Below are 20,824 nucleotides of genomic sequence, written 5' to 3'. Positions count from 1 at the left end.
AAACAAACAGATAATGATAATAATGGTGAATAAGTGTCCGTAACCAGTTTTGTTTAGACAACTTAGGTAGTGAAGGGATGAATCAAAAATAAGTAAAAAAACATTAGAAATCAATCTTTCTACAACAAATCTATAGTGTTTAAAAACCTCATTCTTAGGATGTTAGGTCACATCCTAATTTGCTTTTTAGTTTAACAAAGTGGCTCAGGCGCTTGTAGATTTAATTGCTGGTGTTTCTTGGGGAGTTACTGACTTCTCGTATCTGAAGTTCTATTAATTGATACCTAAAACCACAAGTTAGGTATTAATGACATATGGCACATTTAAAGAAAATTGCTTAGATTTTCCCCCATGTTCAGCCCTCCAGGGATTTTGCTGTTTAATCTGACAATGTACATTGACTCCAACTGCCTTAGTTTTTTCTCATAATCGCCACCCTTTTTGGATGTTTTCACCGCATCTATCACAAAGTATTTGAGATGAGCTAAGTTTCTATTGTGATGCTGGTCAAAGTGCCGGGCTACCGGGTAGCTCTGGTCACAATTCACTATAGCCCTGAGATGTTGGAGAATGCGTTGGTACACAGGCAATTTAGTGCTCCCAACGTATCTCAAGTTGCAAGTGCAAGTTAATACATAAACCGCTAGTTCTGTTCTGCAGGTATAGTGGGCTTTAATGGTGATAGGTTTGGAGTCAAAGGGGGTCAAATAAGATCTAGTGTTAATGCCAAAATGGCATGCACGGCATGATATGCACCGGAAGAAACCCTTACGGGGTGACAACCAGTCATCATTTTTTAATATCTCTGGAGAACTAGAAACTAGTTCATTGCGCATGCTGAATGCCCTTTTATATGTCACTGTGGGTTTGTTTGGTAAAATATCCTTTAGTACGGGATCAGTTAGAATTACAGGCCACTGATTTCTTACCAAACTAGAGATTTGGCAGGCTTGGCGACTATAGCTTGTAATGAGTCTGATGTCATTGCTACTCTTTTTTGGATTAACCACTTGGGGATCCGGGGTAGAGGCTTCCAACAAAATGTGCCGATCTAGATTGTTGGCTTTAATCATTGCTTTATTTAAGGCACTGGTTTTATAGCCCCTAGCTTCTAACCGTTTCTTAGCTTCATTTTGGTGCTGGTCTCGAAGTTCCACCGTGCTGCAAGTTCTATGAATTCTAAGGAATTCCCAATAGGGGATTGCCCTGATGGTGTGTTGTGGGTGGAAACTTTGTGCATGCAGGATGGTATTGCCTGCAGTGCTCTTTCTAAACAGGCTCGTAGTGAGAGTGTCATTCACTATTTCTACCAACACATCCAAGAAACTGATTCTGTTCGTACTGATTTCAGCAGTAAATACTAGGTTAGAATTATTTGCATTAATGGTTTCAACAAAATGCTTTGCATCCTCCATGCTGCCTCTCCAAATGATGAATATGTCGTCTATATATCTCATATATTTCACAATGTTGTTATTCCAGGCTTCCGAGTGTTCAACCCTGAGGACATGTTCCTCCCACCAGCCCACGTGGAGCCCCGCATAACTGGGGGAGAAACATGCCCCCATGGCCACACCCCTCAGCTGTTTGTAGACCTTGTTGTCAAAAAGAAAAACATTGTTGTTGAGACAACGTTCTACCATAGTTGTTAACATGGAATTATGCTTATACAGTTCCACAGGTCTTTTGTCCAAATAAAACTTTATAGCTTTTAGGCCATCTGAGTGTGAAATGCTAGTATAGAGACTAGCATTGTCCATAGTCATTAATAAATAGTCAGCTGACCAAACACAGTGGTTGATGATTCTCAGAAATTCTGTTGAGTCTTTGATGTAGGCAGGGAGAGTGGTGACAAAATCCTGCAAGTGGTGATCTATATATTTAGAGGTGTTCTCAAACAGGCTGTTGATGGCAGAGACTATCGGTCTACCCGGAACTGGCGTTACTCCTTTGTGAACTTTAGGGATGAAATAAATATTAGGCAACACTGGGTGGTCTTTGTGGAGAAATTTCATCTCATCCCTAGATAGGAGACCTTCCCGCTTCCACCCATTTAGTTCTTTTTGTTATGCCTGTTGGATGGATTTGGCGGTCTTGAAGTCAATTTGGGCATAGCATACTGCGTCATTTAAATGTCTGTGAGCCTCTTCCATATATTGTTTTTTATCCCAAAGTACGATGTTACCACCCTTGTCAGATTGTTTGACGATTACTGCTTGGTTGGTTTTCAGTTTTTTCATCAATTCATTGTAAGGTCTCATGTTGATATTAGTTGAACCTTGTTGTTTTCTGACTCGGGTGTTTAATTTTTTCTTTTTTTTTTTTTTCAAGCCATCAGTTATAAGCTCCGCATATGTATCTATGGAGTCTTTGGGCATTATTGGGATGAAACTTGATGGTAATTTGAAAGAACTGGCCACAGATTGCCCTAAATCAATGTCTTTATCTTGGGCAACATCTTGAGTGCTAGTGGTGGATGTTTCATCATTGCGTAATGAGTGCATGGTTTTCATTAGGGACATGTCTTTTACCTGCAGTCCACTTCTTTTTGCGACAGAGACCATGGTTGTAGATTTTTTCATTGTTCCTGATCCTTCTTTAATCGCATAGTATTTGCGCAATTTTATTTTTCTGATGAATTTAAACACATCCACTCTAGTGTTGCCACAGTTGAAATTACTTTCCGGGCAGTATGAGAGTCCCAAAGTTAGAAGTTGTTTTTCCGCCTGATCGAGTTCGACATCTGTAAGATTGATGATGGTATTATCATTTATTGTTTGTTGTTTCCCCAATTCTTTTTCTTCTGCTGTCGCCCTCTTCCTCTTGGCGCATTTCCTGCGTTCCCTCCGCCTTGCATTCCTGCGTTGCTTGTTTGCACGTTTCTGGAGCGTAGAGTGCTTTTCCGTTGTAACCTCACGAACTCCAGTTCTTCTCTCAAGGTTAGTTGGCCCATATCCCCTTCCTCTGCACCTGGGGCTCCACCATCTGAATCTTCACTACTCGGGACCAAATTTTCGTTGGAGGTTGCAGCGATAGAATCGCCTAATCCCACTGATGTGGATTGTGTTTGTGGTGGGACTTGTACTTGTTTGGGCATATTATTTCCTGATGCCCGTTGCTTGCGTAAGTGGTCATATTTCCGTGCAAACGTGTATATTTGCCCCAGTTTGTAGTCTTGCTCGTCACGGGCAAATTTATACACTTTTCTAGTTTTGATTGTGCCCTCATGCTTGCCCAGACGGTCTTTGATATCTTTGCGTGTTTGTTCAATTAATGCTTTGTCTTTTGCGAATTGTTCTTTGGCAAGTTCCTCATTTATACGTGTTATTTCAATAAGGTCTTTGTCACGATCAATTTTTGCATATTTGACCAAAAGGCATAGCAATCTCATAGAGGCTTCCAAATTGCTTTCAGCCCTATCTTTAAGAAGCAGGGGATTCGGATTTTCAAAACTAGGAACTAACATGATTCTTAAGCCCCGTAGGACCCTGTCAACTTTATGATATTTTTCTAGCGAACGGATCTCCCACCACTTGGTTAATTCGCTCCTCATGTGCTTTTCCAGCTCCTTTAGTAATTTTTTAACATCATTATCTTTATCTATTGCAGTGTTCTTATTTTTGTTTGTATCGCCACTTTGTCTTACTGTCGGCAAATTCAAAAACAGCTGGTCGAACGCCTCCTCCCGTTTCCGCTCTTCCGACATTCTTTTTGACCCCAATTAGTTATGCACACTTGATGTAAACAGTTCAAGGGAATGGCACAATAGCATATGCCTCTCCTTACCGCTGGCTTGTAGGACACCTCTCCAACCTGTTCTGGGTTACACGACGTCTTTTCCCGACAATCCTGGGTTCCTCGCTGGATTCCTCCGTCCTCCGACGGGCTCTTCCGCAGAAACACACTTGGCCGTCGGAAGCTCGCTTCGTGTAGATCTTCTTACACAGGGGGCTGACGTGATTTGCTTGTTCCAAACAGCGTTTCCTTATTGGTCTGTTTCCTCTGTCAACCAAACTTAAACGGAAAGGGGTCTGCGTGAACAGGAACCGACCACGTCCTGTATCTATACTCCTCCAACCGGTTACCGTGCAACAAAACGTCCAATGCACGTTCCCCAGTACGCAGACACCAAATCAAAAGTCCAAAGCCAGTCTTCGAGTTGTTCTTATTTTATTTTTTCGAGCATAAAGTGCAGGGGTGCAAAAAAAAGGAACGTCGAACAGACGCGTTTCGGGCGTGAACGCCCTTGCTCACTGTTGGCGGTAATGTTGACTGGCTTACATTTAAATAGTACAATGCCACTTTGGAAAAGCGCGCCCAAATGCAATTCATTGACACAATAAAAGAACTTAAATCATCATAGGCCACAGAATAACATTGTGTGTGGGGGCCATATTTGCCTAGTCAAAATATTGTCAAGCACACTAGTAATGCATACGATTATCCATAAGTACAAATACTGGTTTAAAATACTACTCATACAGTAGGGTTTTTTTCTTGTATATATATATCCAAAGAATTCCGTTTGCTTCTTCCAAATTTCCCCAGAAGAACGGATACGGACCCACTCAGCTAGTTTGCAACAATTTTATTCCATGTGCAACACAATCTCCGCCATGACGCGTTTCGAGCCCTCGAGCCCTTGATCACATGACGTTGGGAATTAAGCCACCACCTTTTAAGTGCATGTGCAGGTCACTTGACCCTGGGACATAGAAAACAGCCTTTCTCCATGTTGTAAGTTGTACTTGTGTAAACAAAGTTGATTAAAGACATTCTTGTAACAGTTCACAGTACTGTTAGCTCTAAATTGTTAAAATACCATATTTACAACCACTTAATATGTAAAACTGCCATATATATAATCCTATATTGTGCAAACATCTGCAAATACATCAATTAAATATTTGGTAAAAAACATACATAAATATATATAATATATAAATATATACTGTTATACCCTTAAATATAATGCTCTATTGTGCAAATCCACAATTTATTTTGTGCAAAGTTGCATTTTGGAAATGTGCAAATACGCAAAGCTTAGCAGCAATAGACATAGCGGTTGAAGTAATGGTATTACTAATATAGCCCAAGTGGACACCTTAGAATGTCTTAAAGTTGTTAACTCCTAACTGTCCCTCTCTTATGGTCACACGGTGCAATGCATTTTCTAAAAATATGAAAGAAGAAAAAGTGAAAAAAAGAACAACTAAATAGCCTCTCCACCATATCGGTCTAAAGACCCACCCTTGTGAATCAAAATTTTGAATCATATATATATATATATATATTGTTGTTGTCTAAGTGGCTCATTACGATGTTGGGCAGAAAGCCTACGCCCAACAGTTGGAATCTTCTCGACCACGTTGGAGCCCTTCGTGTAAACAAGCCACTCCATCCGATAATCAACCCCCAAATGTTTTATTACAGCGAATACTCCATCCTAGCCAGTGGAGTAACTTTTATTATTGACATTGTTACAGTGTACCTTGCCATTTAATATTGAAGTATTAAAATGCTCTACAGGGTTTCAATACAAATTGATTGCTGTATTGTGCCAATTTAATGCAAAATAATATCATTGAGGTTCGACCTATATGAATGGACTTTATATTTAAAAATGCAGCTGACTACTCCGTCTTGTCATGTGATCAAGACCCGGTGTGGAGTCGAAACACGTCATGAATGGGTTGATGAAGTAAACACTGTAATAAAACATTTGGTACCTAATTATAAGATGGAGTGGCTTGTTTACATGTCCTTAGACTGATAGGTACGTGTTTTACATGGCACTGTAAACTTATAAAACAGCTTTTCCGTCATGAACATGAGTGTTATAAATTCTTTAACATCACAACAGAGACAATGCATTTTGTACAAATTTTTGTGTTTGCTGTCAAGAAATGAGAAATGTTTGAACATAAAATTGCCAGAGAACGAGAGAGGATTTGGCCATCACACGTTCTCCCTATCAGACATGCACAAACAAAAAAAGGTGCGGTGTGGACTCACCTGCTTCTTTGTGGCTTTAATAAGACATTAAGGAAATATCACCTGCAATTATTAGTGGCATGCTTCACCATTGGTGCATTCCCCTCCTTCGGTTAGGTAAATACCACCCGAATGGACTCAACATGTAGTTGGGAGCTTGACATAAAGGGTTTCTTCTGTATCAGTGCAGAGATCCAGTTCTTCCTTAAAAATGACTATAGGTATGTCCTCAAGGCATCTCCTTTTATTCTGACAGTACCCATCTCATGGTCAAAAATGCAAATGGGAGATATGTTATGACCCGGGACACTGGAATTATGTGAGTGTGAGGCTACACCATGTTTTGCATAATTATAGATTTGCCGCATTTGCTACATAATCCATCATCTGCAGCATAATCTTCGAATTTTAATCCAATAAATGTTTCTACTTGAAACGGTTTAAAAATGACTAAAAACATAGCAACATTTGTTGTTGTGCAGCAGAAAGCCCTTTACAAAAGTTAGCTGGTCACCTTTTTTGCTTATTACTATATTTGGGTGTTACACTGGCACTAATGAGGGGGCAATTAATTAACCGACAGTGCTCACAGGTGTAACAAGCATTTACAATGCAATGGTTTTGCCTTTGTTAAAGTTAGAGCTATTGGCATTGCTCTTGACATTATTTTTATTTGTTTTTTTTTAACATAAATAAATGGCATTGTCATTTACAATAGCAAATTCAACCACTCATCTAAACACCCAGCCACTGATCCACCCGCTCATCTATCTATGCATGCACTTGCCAATCTCTTCATTCACCCACCCAGCTGCCCACTTGTCCATTCTGGTACCCACTCATCTATCAAAGCAGGCGCCCGCCGACCTCATCATACATCCGCTCCCTCGTCCCTTCCTCCAGCTGCCCACCTACTCATCCATCCAATCATCCTTCCACCTATTCATCCATCCGCTCACACATCCATCCGCCCACTCATCAATCTGCTCATCCTTCCACCCGCTCATCCATCCTCTCACTCATCCGCCTGCTCATCCTTCCACCTACTCATACACCCACTCATCCTTCCACCTACTCATCCTTCCACTTACTCATCCATCCATCCACCCACTCATCCATCCGCCCACTCATCCATCCGCCCACTCATCCTTCCACCCACTCATCCTTCCACCCACTCATCCTTCCACCCACTCATCCTTCCACCCACTCATCCTTCCACCCACTCATCCTTCCACCCACTCATCCTTCCACCCACTCATCCTTCCACCCACTCATCCTTTCACCCACTCATCCTTCCACCCACTCATCCTTCCACCCACTCATCCTTTCACCCACTCATCCATCCGTTCATCCTTCCACCTACTCATCCTTCCACCCACTCATCCATCCGTTCATCCTTCCACCCACTTATTCATCCGCTTATCCTCCCACCCGCTTATTCATCCGCTCATCCTCCCACCCACTCACCCATCCTTCCCGCCACTCATCTATCAAATCATGCGCCGTTCATCCATCCATTCATCAGCTCACGTGTCCATCCCTCCATCCTTCCGCTGCCTGCCTGTGGGAAGAGTCCAAGCCCGCACGCATGTCCCCCTCCCCGTTCCATTGAGTGGGGGATTCAAATTTTCTGACACTCTTGCCGTTATAAAACTTTTAAATAAATTATATGACAAAAAGTGAGAGGCGTCCAAGGGGTAAGGGAGAGGAATGCGATTTGGTAGGAGTACTAGGAAAGAGAACACAATATTTTGAAAATTAAAAAAACATTTTTGAAGACTTTCAAAACTGGAGTGCCTATGCGTTTTTGTCTGTGGGTATGTAGAAATTCCTGCTGAAATCCAACTGGCATCTCATTCTCAACCTACCCGACTGAAAGCACCCCTACCATTCTATTAGGAGATACATATATTAAGGAGGGTGTAACCCCCCGCTTGCACATGCCTAAGGCCGCCCCTGAGCACACACACACAGGCGTCCCACTAATGTCCTCGACGCGCAATGCCTGACCCTACTCCATATCATGCATTGTCTGGACAGGAGCCCATGGGATGCCACACATGAGCGCTCCCTCAATCACAAATGAAAGATGTCAGGTTGGCGACTGCCCTCTCCCTCCTGCAGGCCTCACTCCGGCCAGCAGCACAGTGGTGTGTCACCTGACTCTACAGCACACTGCACGGTGTCTTATGCCCTCAGTTCAGTGCCAAGAATGGTGAACACAGGCGCACATTAAAGGTGTCATGTCTACCGCCCACCACAGCACCCGTGCCAGGCCTCCAACCACAGTGCACATCACACACAGCGTCTGCTAATGCAGAGGATAATAAACACACGGGCTGTCAGTGTCCTGCCTAGCACCCTCGTGACGCCACTGCACCCCTATGCGCACACGTCTCCGTACCACGCTGCACAGTGTCTGCAGTCGGCATCAGTGCCAATAAAGACCCTCGGCCGGATCCCCACCAAGTATGCAGGACAGTCAGCAGCCATCAAAGAAGCACAGATGCAGCTGCACACAGATGCACAGGCACACAACCTAAAACAGACACACGCCTCATGGATGGCATGTGAGACCCTCTTCCAATGCGAACTAACACCTGCTGTTGCAGTGCACTCATGTTCTTGGGCACAGATAGGTGCACACAAGAGCAGCGCGTGCCGAAGATGCAGTGTCAGCCCACCTCCCTGGCCTCCAGTGCAGCAGGTGGGGGGGATCTGTTGATGCACGCCGGTCAGAGATGCATCATTAAAGCAGGAGGGGGGGGTGTGGGGGCTCGCGCAAGCTGCAGGAGGCGTCAGTCATACACAGCAACAAGTGTCTTCCACCAGGCGGGCAGAGCAGCATGAGCCCATGCAATCTTCAGCACCACTGCCCTGCTCTCTGCCCACCCATTCTCACTTGCCCATAAATACGTCACAACATCACCTGCCCGTGCAAGCTTCAGTACCAATACCTGGCGCTGCCTGCCCTGCTCTCTGCCCACCCGTCTTCCTCACCCGCCCTGTCTATGAATGCATCACAGCAGCACGAGTCTGTGCAAGCTTCAGCAACACTGCCCTGATCTGCCCGCTCTATGCCCACCCGTGCTCTCCTGCCTTTGTATCTGTCACAGCAGCACGATCCCGTGCAAGCTTCAGCACCACTCCTGGATCTGTCTGCTGTCTGCCCATCCATGCTCTCTTGCTCATGGGTGCGTCATGCAGCACGAGCGCGTGCAATCTTCAGCAACACTGCCCCGCTCTGCCTGCTCTGTGCTCACCGTGCTCTCCGGTCCGCCCCCCCCCCCCCGCCGCCGGGGGGCTCCTTGCGACGGCGGCAATCTGTTGACTTCTCCGGTCCCCCTCTTCAGCATGGGAGACCGGCAACGTCCTCCGCTTCTTCCGGGGCTCCCTCCAGGCAGGCCACGGGAGCCCCGCGTGGGCCGCCATACTTCTTCTGGGCCGCCGTCTTCCTTCTTCCCCCGGGCGGCGGGGGGGCGGGCACTTCCGGCCGGCCGCGCTAGGATTGGCCAGCCGGCTGAAGAAACCCCCGGGCGGGGATCGAGCAGTAAGGGAGGAAGGGAGGGAGGGAGGGGGAGGAAGGGAGGGAGGGGGGAGGTCACTCACCTCCAGACCTGGGCATAATAAGGAGACCCGTCCTGAGCAGCAAGGGAGGTGCCGGCAATGCCGGACCAGATTCGGGGGCGTTCCCGGCTTTCGGCTGACGCCCCCGAATCTGGTCCGGCATTGACGGACAGGCCCCTCGTCCAATGGCTAGGCTCCATTTATGGAGCCAGCCAATAAATGACGAGGGCCGACCCAAACCCACACTACAGTTCTCATTAGGTTTTCACCTGCGCGAAAAAGATGCGCAGAGCGCATCTTTTTGCCAGGCAAAACCTAAAAATGACACAGTATTCATTCAATATTATCACAAAATGTGCAGCATAGAGCCGCATAGTATGCCTTTTCTTGCCACATAATTTGCTCAGCCCTGCCACATAATTTGACCCTCTCCTGTGCATAATTTCAGTTTACCTGATTATGACACGCTATCGTTCATACATCCAATTCGTAATCGTAGTTGCCTCCACGTTTCAACCGTTTCTAACTGACCCGACTTTCCTCAGGGCCTGGAAACTCCCTGCCTATATGCTCAATTTGTGATAGAATATATTTTAAAGTAAAGGTTTTTAAAGTAAAGGCTGATACCTGTTTGTTGTGAAGTGAAAAACCCCTCTTTAGGTTTTGATTCCAAGATCATTGACTAAGAGGGAGTGGGCACTCCCCAGCAGCAGTCCAAATGTCATCAAATGTACAAGTGCCACTTCCTGTAACTAATCTCGTCCTGTCCACCCAACTGGTTATCGTAATGAACGGATAAGAAATGTAGGGGTAGCTGATTTGTGTCTCCTGTAAAAGGACACGAAGGCTAACCACCATTGCGTGATCCATAAGGGGAATCTAAGAAGTAGGGTGGAAGAGGCATGGTATGGGAAAATATGTTTCCAGATGTCATGTTTTGGGATTTTTATTTATTGTCTTTATTGCTGAGAGAAAATGCCGTCGTAGTTGTAGTTTATGTTTGTGCTTGAATGAAATGTACATTTTAAATCTGATGGCTAAGTCTAAAGTAAACTTCTAGCTTTCAGGTCTCTTTTAAAGAAAGATAAGTGTAGGAACATTAATGGTGGCTAAAAAGTAGCCGGAAACATTTACTTACAGTTTGCTTCAATACCACATTTCTTATGTACCAAGCCACAATATAGGTCAACTCTCCCTGCACCTTCCCCCTAACTGGGTTAAGACTAGAGATTACAGTCCATTATTTGGTGATTAAGGACTTTCATAGGCTAAGGTAAGTTACACCTGAAGAGATCTGTTTACTAAAAAAATCTACTGGGAAATTCAGTGTTCTGATAAGATCTTAACACAACAAAAGCCTGCAGCTTAAGGTCTTAACATAACTTGTTCCGGACCTCTTAACATAAACCACAATTACAAGCCGCCAATAATGCAAAACATTAATCAGCATGTGAGTGTGAGTCTGTGCCCGGGTAGCAGAGAGCAATGGAAGCACTGAAAAGGGCTGATGTATGTGGTGCAGCATTAAAATCAATCCCACGCATTAAAGATTCTGACTGACACTACAGTGGTCATTTACTTACAAGTGCGCAGATCACTTATTAACTACACTTACTGAAGCAATATGCACATTTTGCAAAGACGGAGCAGAGAGCTCACAGATGGAAAGCTAGTTGGCTTGCAGGTCTGCGTTTGATAGCCCACTGGATTCTGTTCATTACCTGTGTCCAGAGATGCTAACAGATAGGGATTCTGGGGCATATTTATCATTGTTGTTGTGCGCCCTTGCGCCACGCACGGAGGTGTAAGGGCAACCAACAACAAAGCCAGATTTATTGCACCAACACAAGTCACCCTTGCATGGCCCTGCATGGCCTGATAAATCTAGAGTCACTCACTGGTTAGAGGCGGCAGACCCGAGAACAGAGGACGGCCCGGGAACAGGGTTCGATTCCCGGCGCGGCAGGTTTCTGGACCAGGGTCAGCAGACTCGATAATTCTCTCGCCTCGGTGCCCACTCTGATCAGCGATCACACTCGGCAACTCTGGGCATTAGCTTGCCTCATCTTCACTAACGGCCCCACCAGACCACCGGGGATGCCTGGTCTCACCCTGGAGATACCCATTAAGGGACCATCTCTCAGGGAAGCCAGGAAGGGTTTCGCAGCGGTCGAAGCGCCTTGGGACCCTACGCTTAAGTAGTGCGCTATATAAATGCCTATACATACATACATACATACATACAATGCAGTGCAAATCGATGCAATGCGGGGTGCGGTGCGTTCCATGGGTGTTCCAAAGCATCAACCCCTGGATTTTGGTGCATTCGCAGATTTACTGTTAGTGGTAGAGTTGGGAATGAGTCAAAATGCTACGCCTCCCCAGGTGGGATGTAATGAGTAGAAATACCTATATTTCTCCTTGTTTTTCCTTTTTCAATGTATGCTGCATTCTACAGCACACATAGAAAGAATACAATGTCTGAGAAGATTTTTTTGTGCAGGAAGGTATCCCTTCCTGCACAAAAATAATCCTGCTTACAATGCAGGCACCCCTGTTCCAGCACACGGAATGGACAGGAATGCAATGCATGATGTTAAATGTGGTGCATGTCTGCCTTTTCAAACAGTGCAGCTCAGCAAGGTGGCTTACTGTGTTGCGCTGCATGAAAAATTGATGTGTGCCCCTGAGTGTGCTGAGATCTGTAAATTTGTGCTTGGGTGCCTCATTCCCAGATGGTACACTCTTGCATGACATGCTTTCTAGTGTGATAATTGAGGATCAATAATGTGTGCAATACCACACCTGTTGTTTACACTGCTATAAGATGATAAACACTGGTACAGGGTAAATGTAAAATAAACAGATTATTATGGTTTTGACTCCTGGTCGATATAAGAGTGTGTCCTAGGCAGACCTTCAAATAATCTTTACTGTAATAAAGGGTTGCAAATTACTACCAGAATTTGGTGACCAGAAAATAGTACATATGGCCCGGAATAATGAAAAAAGAGGCCCACTGATTATTGCAAGACATGTTCACATGTATATTTGTGTTCTGCGGCATACAGCACTATTTGTTTTACATGCATCTAGGCTAAGAGTCAGTCTCCCAACACCTATCCTAAGCCTAATGTCTCTTAGCTGCTTCTGACCAATCATGCTCTCTAAAAACTCTGTTCTGCTGGTTCTTATATAGGAACAAAGTCAGAGGAGCCTAAACAGGGTCTGCGAGACTCCCTCAAGCACAGTGATGGAGTGTTTAGATACACATAGCTGTTCATTTGCGCATCTCTATACATATTGCAATGATAAAATAAGTGCCAAAATTGACATGCTTATGGGTCTGTATAAAAAAGTACAATAGCCGGTAATTCAATGTAGTCAGACCAATCAAACAGATGGGCACGAAGTAGACACAGAGGGTTTCATTACGATGTCGGTCGAAGGCAATATAGCAGACTGCAATCGCCCGACCACAGGTCGGCAGTTCTGATGGCACAATTTGGATGCGACCACCCTAAGGGTGGTCAGAAACATCCATTTCTCAAAGGCAGGTTACACGGTGGATGGAAAAGGCCAGCAGCACAAGCTGCCATTGAAAAATGGATGTCTGTAAACATCCCTGCACCGTTTGGCATGCACTATGCGGTGTCTACCACACAGTGCAGGGATGTACCCCCAGTCACTATAACCAAAGTCAATTTTCAACAGCCCGTCCATTTTGGAAAGGCTGACATGAAAAGGATGTGGGAAAGTGCCATCCTAATCCCGTCATTATGAGATTATGTTGCCTTCTGATGCTCCAACGGAACAAGCCAGTTGAAAAAGCAGCAGACGGCCCCTCTGCACGATACCTCGGTCCACCACACTATATCACGGCGGGTGGACCGCGAGGGCAGATGTTGGGTGGACCGCAACCGACGGTCAGTCGGTTGAGGTCTGCCCAACATCATGATGATCCCTATGAGATTGCACCAGGCACAAAAATGTGAGGACTAGGAGTGAGAAATAAGAAACATAAGTTCCCGACTCCCCCCAAATCATATACCAACTAGCAGTGGGTGGGAGAGTGGGACTTATGTGCCAGAACTTCTTCAGGGAGCTGAATTTGTGAGGCTATGTAACTGTTAGAATTGGGGGTGTCTAGTTGGCACAGGTAGGTACCTGTGACAAATAAGGACCCACTCCTCTATTCAGGATAAGGGTATCACACTACCAAAATAACCCCTGCTCACCCCCTTGATAGCTTGGCACGAGCAGCAAGGCTTTATCTCAGAGGCATTGTGAGTTAAGCATTTGTGAGCCAATACAGTAACCAAGTGACAACACTACAAATGGACACCACACAAGGTTTTAAATAAAAAATAAGTATATTTTATATAGAGTTACCACAAGACCAATAAACTACAAAAATAATCCACAGTACTATTAGATTTCAAGAGTTCTGGTTAAAAGGTTTAGATCAAGGTTCTGTGCGAGTCAGTAGCCCAGTCTGGTTACAGCGTTGTTGAAATAACACAGTCTCTAGCAAATCCAGCGGACCGCGTCGGTACGGGCCCACCTAAATTTCGACAGATTCAGTCCCAGTACCTTTTACTTGAGGCGGCCGGCACGGATGTGCGAGACGGTTCCGGTGTTCGTCGCGGTGCAGAAAAGGAAGCGTTGCAGGATGCGTTGTCCCTCGATGCGGTGCAGGAAGCAGCCCGTTGATAGTGGATCCAAGGTGTGCGTTGCAGGGCGAGACAGTGCTTCATTGCAGTGCTCCCAGCTTGCAGTGCGGCGACAGAGCCGGAGTTCAGGAGCTGGCGTCGATCAGTCCGGACAGCGGTGCGAGTCGGGCGGTGCGTCGCGAAGCATGCAACAGTGACCGCGTCAGTCAGATCAGTACGAGTCGGCGTAGCGAGGCGTTGCACGTCGTGGTGTCCAAAATTCACGGTGCAGGCAATGGCTCGGTGACGGCGTCAGGACGGAGTTGGTGAGCTCAGAGGTTATGTTGTTTGAGGCGGATGTTGCTTCATGCGGTGCCTACAGTCGTGAGAATCGGTCACAGCTCCCTCCCTCTGTAGCCACTGAAACAGTGTTTCCAGCAGCAGTTGAAAAAGGCTGGTGAAGTCTCCTGGTCCTGAGACTTCGGTCAGGGGGCAAGCTCTCTTCCAAGTCCTTAGAGATCTTTTCACAAGTTGAAAGTAAGGTCCACAAAGTTCTCTCTCCTCTCTTTGGCAGTCAGGCAACCACTGCAGGCCAATCCCCCAGGAAGCACAGGGTCCCAATATTTATACCCAAAAATCCTTTGTTCTCTGAGGGGAGAGAGGCCTGTGTCCAGTCCAACCCAGTTCTGAAGCACTCTGTTTACCAGACTTCTCCTTTCCTTTCACAGTGCAGGGCAGGAACATCAGACACCCCATAGGAGGTGGAGCCAGCATTGTGGAAGGCAAGTACAGCCCTGGAGCACTTTGTTGACAGACTTCCTTCTCTTCTTTCAGTGTGCAGGGCAGAGTCATCAGACGCACCACAGGGGGTGGAGCCAGCACTGTGGGGGGGCGAGCACAGTCCTATTCAAGTCCCTCCCATCTAGATGCAGATCTCTCTATTCACCACTGGGTTGACTCATTCTGTCTCCTGGAATCCCCCAGCCCTGTCACTCAAACTCCAGACAAGGAATACACAACCTAGCAGAGGCAGGCTTAAATGGTTAGGCAAGCAAATACCTACTTTCTAAAAGTGGTATTTGCAAACAAAGAATATTAAAATAAACTTCACTAAAAGATGTATTTTATTATCGTGATTCCTGGCATAATAAACTCGAATTTAAATTTCTACCATGTTCTCTGAGTCTGTTAGGATTATAAAATGTAATAATTCTAACTTCCCATTCTGGCCTATGGAGAACAGGTAGCCTTGCAATAGTGAAAAACGAAAATGGCTATAATTCACTATTAGGACATGCCACACACATCAGGGCTTGTCCTAACTTATACTTACAATGCACCCTGCCCGTGGACCTACCATAGGGGTGACTAATATGAAGACAAGGGAAGTTTTAGGGACTGGCAAGTGGGTGCACTTGCCCAGTCAGCATGACAGTACCAGACTGCACGCAGGCTCTGCAATGGCAGGCCGTAGACACGTTTTACAAGGCCGCTTCTGTGGGTGGCACAACCAGTGCTGGAAGCCCACTGGCAGCATTTGGAATTACTCGCCCTGGGCACTATACTAGGGTCTGACAAGTAAACCAAATAGTCAATCATGGAATCACTAATTAATATATCCATTTACAATAGGGAGAGCATACGCACTTTAGCACTGGTCAGCAGTGTTAAATTGCCCAGAGTCCTAAAATAGCCAACAACAGGTCAGAAAAAATATAGGAGGAAGGCAAAAAGTTCAGCGATGACCCTGCAAAAAGGGCCAAGTCCAACAGTAACTATGGACCGATACACATGATCACATAAAAGCAAAGACTTATGAAACTTCAAGGACTGTATTACCTTATCCAGTGGCGGCTCCTCCACTGAGGTGAAGAAGCGTTGCCCCACTGCTTTGAGAGCAGTGTAGAGGAAAGAAAAAATTATAATAACTACATTGTTATCATTTTATTTTTCCATTCCTAGGAGCAGGGAGGGATGGGTCTGGCCAGAGCAGGGGCCAGTGGGAAGAGTGGTTTCACTTTTTAAGTGCAGATGACTGATTGGCACGCCCTTTTGGGCCGAGCAAACAGTAATGCGCACTTGGCATCTTCCCCACCAGGCGGTAATGCACAGCCTGGTAATAAACATGCACTGGCTCCCTGTCCCCATCTGAGCGCCGAACTACAGTGCTCAGACCAATCACAACACTGCATTGCAGCATTGTCATTGGCTTAGGGAAACCAATCATGACGCTGCATTGCAGCATTGTTATTGGCTTTGGGGAGCCTGCGTGCTTCCTGTGACGGGGGAGAGGTGGCAGCTGCAACCCGACTGCAGGTAAGTTTTCTATCTACCTCCCCCGTTCCTTATCAGCCGCCACTGACGTTATCTATTGGAGTGGCCCATTGCTGGGCAAGTTCACAATGGCACTGGTTTTGAGCTGACGTTTACAGGATCGATTGATTCATTTATTTTTTGTTTTTTCAGCAGTTTCTGAGTGCAGTGTTGTTTTTGCATTGTTGTGAGTGCAAATATTGCTACAAAATTGCTCCCTGTCAATGCAAAATCGCATGGCGCCACTGAAATTGACTTGATTTTACCCCTTGTCTGTCAAGTCATGTCTATTCACGTCATCAGAGCAAGTGCCCTTCTGGGATATATGAGAAAGAGCTGTAAAAGGCTTGCTAAGTGTATTAAAACCACAAAAGAAGACCTCCCACAGTGCAGAGGTGTGCAAGGCTGGCGAGCCTGTTAATCAGCATCAATTGGGTTTAACTTTTGAGCTGACGTTTTTAACAAAGCCAGGTGCCTTTGCGATCCCGAGTACTGCCTAATTTACCTCGATGACAAATTAGAGAAATGACTCCAGTATTCTTATGGACTTCAGGTAGAGAGGTCACCCGTTTTCACGTGCATTTGGTAATTTGCCTTCCGAACCTTATTGGCAGTTTTTGAGACAGTCCTTTTTCGACTACAAGTCACTGGAAAGACTTTGTTTGCATTGAGTGTTGACTCATCTTAGGTGGAATTATGTACAGAAATAAGCAAACAGAATTCTTTTCAACGTGATCCCCATACAGCTCTGGCCTCCAAACAACGCAAGCCTCCGGCATAGACAACATTCTTGTTTATTGTGGACTTTTTCCAGGTCACTTACACTTAACTTCATCAATGTGCTTCATGTAGGTCATAACCCTTGTACGAGTAGTCAGTTGGTTTCCATTGAATGACTTTGAGAGTACATTAACACACAGGCATAGATAGTTACAGGATTACAACATTTAATGTGGAACATGAAAAGGCTGATCACACTAGCGTCAGGGCTGCATTTACAACATGCTTTTCATGTTAATGTGCATCTTTAGTGTGCGAAAGGTGCACCTGCGGGACAAATATCAACCTGTGATTCACAAAACGAGTATCTGCATACATTTATGGCAACAAATGGAACTTGTGGTCAGTAAAGTATTAATCATTTGTGGAAGTTGAGACTAGCGGTAAAAACATCGTTGGACCCTCAGGAGATCGGTAAGTACATGAATATGCAAACGTCATTATTATCTGAAATCCTTCCAAAGATCTTTCGTTCGCAATGTTTGAATGTACCCTCAATCCTTCATTCAGATTTTGATAGACTCCCTCAGTTACAGTCTTGACAAAATACTCACATCTGCCTCCAAGAGGAGAGGACCAGAAGCTCTATTTAAAAAAAGAAAACCTAATCAGTTAAGCATTTTCAAACAAACAAAATCCAATCAGCTAAGCTTTTTGAAAAAAAAAAAAATCTAATCAACTAGCAAGGAAGGATGGAGGTGGAGTTCAAGCCGGCACCAACGTATCCATCCATCTTCCATCCGTCCCTTCATCATTTTCTCCATCAAGTCATGCATCCACCCATCCACCCATCCACCCTCTCTCCATCCTTCCATCCATCCATCCATCATCCATCCATCCATCATCCACCCATTCATCCATCCGTCTGTTCATTCATGCTTCTCGCCATCCATCCAGCTATCCTTCACTCATTCAACCATCCTTCTCTCCATCTTTCCATCCATCGAATTGGGATTGCTAGCCCACACTACCTCCAAATGCTACAATGGGGTACTTGGTTATCAGTAAATAGACAACTGTGAACCTATTACTTTTGAAGGACTCACATCTTTTGCAACTAATAACACTATTTCTCATACCCGTCCTGAGTGCTCATGCTAGGGTAAGCAGGCATTCCCTCCCCTATGGGAGAGGTCCGGCATAGGGTCCACTCATTGCACTTTTGACAAGGGGGGATTGTGGATGTCAAATCCCACCTGAGAAATCAAGGGGGCCCCTTACTTGTCACAAATGTAGATTAGAGCTCACCACCACAGACACAGGCATAAACAACAGGGGTAAGAAAGCCACAACAACCAACATGGCACAATGAAAAGGGGGACTAATCTATGCGCGCTCATTATGAAAGCATGCCTAGGATTTCAGGGAACTAATTAGGGAACAACAACTAGACCTTCTCTTTGTCACTGAAACCTGGTTAAAGGACTGGTGCAATCCAGATATTACAGCAGCACTCCCCCCAAACTATGCAATTGGTAGGATGGACAGAGCAGATTCCAGAGGAGGGGGATTGGCCATCATCCTAATTGACTCACTACACCTCATGAGTTTCGAACTGGACACACTTAAGGGAGCAGAAAGCCTTGGCTTCAACCTTACAATAAATGCCTTACCTTCTCAGGAGCCCGGATCTATTGTTCACCGGCCATAGTACCACTTTCCTTGACTCATTAGGAGAAACTGTAAGCCATCTATTGCTTAGATATGCCAACTTTACCCTCCTAGGAGACTTCCTCGAAATAACAGAATCTCTTGACCTGCTGGATCAAGGGTCTCTGCCCATAGAGGGGCCTCAGGCTCCACCAGCGGAAAAAATAGCAGCTTCTCAACCTCTAAAGATAACTGAGAGACTGGGGAAGGGACACCTGTCCTTTTTTTGTCAAATGCATCTGATAACCTCTAAATGATCTCCTTACACTAGGTTATTTGGCTGGAAATAGCTTGTGGACATAACGTATGTAACGTTCAGAAAGGCACAACAGAAACGAAGACTGGAAATAGTTATTTCCGAGTAGTTTCTCAAAGGCCATTATCATGCGTATATCAAACACATGACAGCATCTAGCACTATCCATGCTAATTATTTTTGCTGTACTCCTCAGAGGTATTTGTTTTTTCAGTTATCAATTAAACTTGTGACAGCACTGCAAAAGCATATTTTGGAGTCTGAGTCAATGTTACTCCTTTTAGAAGACGTTATTCAACGCTGATGAAGTAGTCTGAGTTGCTTTTCTCCTCATTTCTCTTTTAGGCTCCTCAAATGCTCTCATGTCTACGTCATCTTTTGCGTAGTCCCGATAAAAGAATAGTAAGTGGTGTGGGTAAGAAATATTTTCCTCTTGTATTGATATTCATAAAATCTTGGGGCATATTACCAACAACTAGCGATAATTATCGCTATGTTGGTTTAGCGGCGATATTTTTATCGCCGCTCTGCGGCGATTTTTATTGCTTAGGAACCTTGCTATTATCAAGGTTTATCTCCTAAGCGATAAAAATTGGCCCTAAATGCATGAATATCGCTGAAAAGTCAGCGATATTCATGCATTACCGAGCTAATGCTCTTAGCCATGTTATTCACCTACTATTGGATAACATGGCTAAGAACTGCTCAGGGGCAGGTGTTAGCTTTTGGAGATATTCACGCTTAGCGCGAATATCTCCAAAAGTTGGTAATAGGAGATAGCGATGTAGCGACTGTTTCCAGTCGCTAACATCTTGGCACGCCCACTTTGCATGTCATTAGTGATAAATATCACTGACATGCAAAGCGGGGCCCAAGATGGTCACTATCCCCTACTAGCTGTCGCTAACTGGTGTTAGCGACAGCTAGGTAATAGAGAGATACATTTATCTCCACTTTCTTGGCTTTTAAAGCCAAAAAAGCAGAGATAAACCCCCTTGATAATATGCCCCCTTGTTCTTAACTAAACATTCATGAACAATATCATATGCTTTGACCTAACCTTGTCATCTATATTTCTCTCTATGAAAATAGCTCACAAGTTTTTTGTGGCCAAGATTTTTTATAAAGTTTCAGCCAGCGCACATATTACAGTTGTATACCTCTTGCCCTTGGCTACTTCATGGAAACCCTCACTATCATCTCAAAGGGCCCGATTCACAAAAGTAATCTGAGACAAAATCCTAACTTTACGACTTTTGGTATTCACAAAGGGCATTTAGGAATACTAAAGTTAGGATTCCTAACTTTAGTACGCCTAAATGCATTTTGTGAATACTGGAAGTTGTAAAGTTAGGATTTTTGTCTCAGATTACTTTTGTGAATCGGACCAATTGAGTTTTACCTACTCTTAAAGTGCTTATTTGCGTCCATCATTTGTTAGCAATAATCCCCATTCTATGGCATGCCTAGTCACTGTTTGCATAGTTCTCATTTGCCACTCTATTTTTCAGGCTCTCAAATGTAGGGGTTCAGTCTGAGGGGTATATGTTCAAGGAAGAGGCATACTGTGGCGTTAGCCATCATGGCGTAACGCCTCAGTCCACCACTTCAG

Source organism: Lissotriton vulgaris, chromosome 7, assembly GCF_964263255.1.
Source record: "Lissotriton vulgaris chromosome 7, aLisVul1.2, whole genome shotgun sequence".
Taxonomy (NCBI): Eukaryota; Metazoa; Chordata; class Amphibia; order Caudata; family Salamandridae; genus Lissotriton; species Lissotriton vulgaris.
The sequence above is the reverse complement of the archived record's forward strand: the minus strand, read 5'-3'. Positions refer to the sequence as shown.